We start from the raw sequence: 4,696 nt of genomic DNA on the forward strand, positions 1-4,696 counted from the left end.
TTGCATATTATGATTGTAAAAATGGTACATTTGTCATTTCTCTTCAAGGTGTGATATGTTTGCGAGTCCACCATTTCAAAACAAACTATAACATTTGGTCAGATGAGATATGATTTAAGGAAAGGGTAAATGTGGTTTGTTTGGTAAAGAAAAACATCTCACTTGAATCACAGCGAGGCCTGCAGAGCGCTGATCTTAAAGTTTGATAATGGTGATTTCTGCCGGCTTTACACTCTGCATGTTTCCCAATATCAACTGTGGCTGGAACAAAATCCTTGTGTGAAATCAATAAAACATCCAACTTGCTCCATTTCTCTTGATATTTATATGCAGTTCAATACAGCACACATGTACCAGTGATCGTGCAGTAAAAGCGCATGACATTTAGGAGGAAAAGGCTGTCAGAAGTGCTTTAGCCAAACATCACAAGATTTGTACGACTTTAAATGTGATTTGTGTACGCTTCTCAATGAACTTGTTTTAACGTGTGTTTTTTGTTGACCGGCTGCTCGCATATCCATAAACCGTCTAAAAGAGAGAGGAATGCATTAGTGAGTCAGGCCATCTGCGTGGACCATCAGGAATAACATTTATGCCCTTTATGTTAAACAGCATAATGGCTGTCTGCATTTTTATATCTCACTTGCAGAGTTAAGAAAATGAAAATAATTTGTTATTTGCGCATGAGCTTTTATTGTGATTATACTTTAAATTATAAGCATCTTTGTGCAGAGAGAGATCGCTATAAAATGTCAAAGAATGTGAAGAACTGACCAATCTTCCAATGTGTGTTTATCTTAATTTTAGGTTATTTATTTAGGTATTAAGGGGTTAGTATTATTTAATGTAGGCAGATAAATGTACTAAACATATGTATTAAAATGAATTATACAAACGGAGCATATTGAGCAACAGTAAGTGCATAATAAAGCTGAGTTTTCCAGACGGCATTATTTCTTGATGATGGCCAGATGTACAAGTCATCCTAGAAACAGTCAAATATTAAAAAGTCATTTAAGTTTTAATTAAAGGACTCTTCAAAAGATGATTTAAAAGGATAGATAACAAATGCTTTTCTCAAAACTGTCTTTAAAAGACAATGAGCAACATGAGTTGGTAAATACTTTAATTAAACCAACTTTTAATAATGAACATTTAATAAAAGCTTAAAGCAATGACTTCATGTATGTACAAATCCTTTTGCAAACTGTAATAACTGTAGTAGTCCCATATCCATGCAGAATTTACAGGAAGAAATATAATCCAAGTATAAATCTAACCTCACTAGTGTTGTGTTTTTTTTTGTTACAGTCCAAAAAAAAAGTAAAATAATAATAATAATACATAAAGTGCTCTTGAAATGACAAAGCTTTCAAGGCATGAAGGCTGAAAGGATTAATTCCCTTGATTCTGCAGCGTGTTTATTCAAACAAATGGTATTTGTTAATAGGGCTGCTTTGTCCAGAGGCTATAGCGCCACGCATTTCTCTCAAAGTCGCTTATGATTTTAGCAACTGTAGCCGAAGTTTTAAAAACTGCAATCGATGTTAAAGGACAGAAGCAGATGAGAGCGCTTTTTACAACTGTGTTAAGAGTGACTGTAAACCACTGACACTGTTGTAAAATTCACTAACATCTAAATATAATTAGTCTTAAATCTTGAATAAACAAACTGGACGGGCCGAGTAGTGCTGCCCACTCAGCCATGTTGACCTGTGTAAAATATTACATCTGCTTATTCAGGTTGAGGTGGAAGTTCAGGCGCTGATATTCTGTGTTTTTTCCTTCTCATTAGTACGAGCTATTATAGTGCACAGTATAAACAGACCCTCTAGGCCTTCCTCCCCTACGGCATTGGCAAAACGACTACTTTACCAGTATCAGCATTAACACCACAGATATCACCACTGCACCGCTCGTGCGACTCTTCCACTTTACTGTGATAGGTTAAACGCCCCTGACACTTACATTGTCTTCCTTTTTATATTTTAGAGGCTCAAACTGCAGTTGTCTCTCTAATTGTAATGTGTTCGAGTATGAAATGTGTTTGCAGAGAGCCCAAGACAAACTTCCCCTTGGGGACAATAAAATATGTCTCATCACTCACAAAGAGCATGAAGGAGGATTGAGGAAACGTGTGAGCTGCATTTAAAAGAAAATCAGTGATACACGATACCACGGTTCCACCAAAATATCACGGATCATCACAGGGATCACATTACGAGCTAATTTGTACTTTAATAGCGTCACATTTCCCTTGTTTTATGCTGATTCCTCCAGTGAAATGCAATTGTGGTCGACTGACAGTTTTACATCTTGTCCATTAACACTTTGTATGCAACGGTTTACTCCGCTATAAACAGGATGATATGACCAATTACAAAAGATGATGGAGTATCTATCAAATCTTTAATAATGAGTCTGTAATTGACACTTTGACTCAGGCACTGTAAAATTCGACATACATAAATCGCATCCATCTGCGCAAAAAACAACTTCCATCTTCCATCTTTTTATCAGCCGTCTGTCCCAAAACTGGCTCAAGGTTCAACCCATTTTGAGTTTCTGATGTATTCAAAATGATTAAAAAAAAAAAAAAAAAAATGAAGATGCATGTTATAATGAGTGTTGCATAGAAAATATATGGAGTCAGGTCAAGCGTGCTGCGGTAGTTCAGACTCAGTTTAAAACATCTCTGGACTTCACTTCACCCCGTGGACACAAACAATGTTACTACTTTACATAGCAATGTTTTTCTCTCTACAAAAAATACAAAACCGTAGCCAACTAGCTCACAACAAAAGTAGAAACAACCAAAATATGAATGAACACAGACATATAAGGTAAGTTTGAGTCTATGTTATAGCCTCGGGTATTGTGAACTCCCCCTTTAATTTAGCTTAGGTCATAGCTTAGTGATGCTCAAACTCACAACTGTCCAAACACACAGCGCATAATGTGAAATTTGAAGAGAGGTTTTGCTCTTTCAATAAGATCCAGCATTGAGCGAAAGCAATCTGTCAACAAAGTCAAGTTACGTAGAGCTTGAACCGAGAACAAGGACACACGGCATCAAAAGAATGCTAATGCCGCTACACAAACCGCTGTTATTGTTTTCACCCATATTGCCAAAACTTTAAGAATAATTATGCTTTCAACCATGCTCAGACTCGTATGCCAATCCATTCCACGCGCAGTGGCTCTGCAAAGATAATGTCCCTTTGAATAACTGTGTCTTTTCAGTCTTTCAAGGATGAATAAAACCAGGTATTTTGTGGATTTCACACAGCCATTGGACTAAAACTACTACTTCTATATGTAAAACTGTTCCACAATAGTTGTACAAAACCACTGCTATGACTTTTACCTTATTGCTACTTAGGACGACAGTTAATATTACTACATACAATTGCTTCTAAAACTATCACCAACTCTTTTTTGGTTTTATTTAAAGCGACAGTTGAATAACAAGAGAGAGAACAAAGATATTTTTATATTTTTCAACCTTGAGTAACTTCAAAATGAGAAATATTAAATCAAATCCATGTTTGAAGCCTCTCAAATTTTCCAAGGCATATCTAATAGCTCAAACCACACTAGTGTCCATGGCACACACTGGTTTAAAATCAAGGCTTTATACAATTCTGTGCAGTTAGAAAACACCTAAATATGTACTGATGCGAGTGCCCCAGGATGTGAAGCTCAATGGAGTGTAATGTGGTGCCAGAGGTTCCTGTACAGGCTTTACTGGCAGACAATAAATGGTTGGTTCAAATGGAGGAAGTGGAGAATTCCTGGGTAAAATCTATGATTACTACCTAATGAGAACTAATCAAAACATACAAACTAAAAATGTTTGGCCTACGATCAAAGTTTTGCACCAAACATGACCAAGATTAAAATCTGGATAATATATATATATATATATATATATATATGCTGGAAAAACTGCTGGTGCCAGAAGGACCACCATTACAGTATCATGTGTTTTGGGATTGTCCTATTGCTCAGAAATATTGTAATGAGATTAACAAAGCACTGCAGACTGTTTTCAGCATTAGCGTTCCACTGGACTTCAGAACTGTGTGCCTGGGCCTCAGAACCCCTGCCATGGACAATAAATGGATACGTTAGCGGCAGAGAAGAAGACCATTACAAAAAAAAATGGACACAACAAATTTAATTTGAAAATTGACCTTTTTGACAGACTTTACCAAAATATATACCATACTGGATGTTTTAGTACACAGTCAACGTTACACAATAAAGTGATATTTCTCAGTTGCGGTGGTAAATATTCCCGGCTCAGTAGTAAGCAAGTGGAGGAGGTGAGATCTAACGTGTTTTATAGTTTTTTTTTTATCTGAAAATATGGTTTCTATCCTTCTCCTGCAGTCAGGCTAAGGGGAGAGCGTATGTGTGTGTGCCAGACTTCACTGGGTTTAGCACAAGAAGCACAACTTATTGGATTAGGGGTCCTCCGTCTATGCTCATATAGCTGTAGGCGTGTGAGCGTGTTTGTATGGGGGGGCTGCGTGTGGGTGGGTGGGCAGAAAGAGGGATAGAGGATTCCCATTAACTTTCACAATTCATATGCAAAATGTGCTCACAGAGGCGCTTCTTTTCATGTTCACGGGTTATGAGTTTAAGCAGAGCCGAGGAGCTGAGTCCGGGGAAACCAAACCGGGCCACGGCG

This window comes from Eucyclogobius newberryi, unplaced genomic scaffold, assembly GCF_026437365.1.
Source record: "Eucyclogobius newberryi isolate DKJ021-1_F unplaced genomic scaffold, fEucNew1.0.hap1 SCAF_6, whole genome shotgun sequence".
In the NCBI taxonomy this organism is placed as follows: domain Eukaryota; kingdom Metazoa; phylum Chordata; class Actinopteri; order Gobiiformes; family Gobiidae; genus Eucyclogobius; species Eucyclogobius newberryi.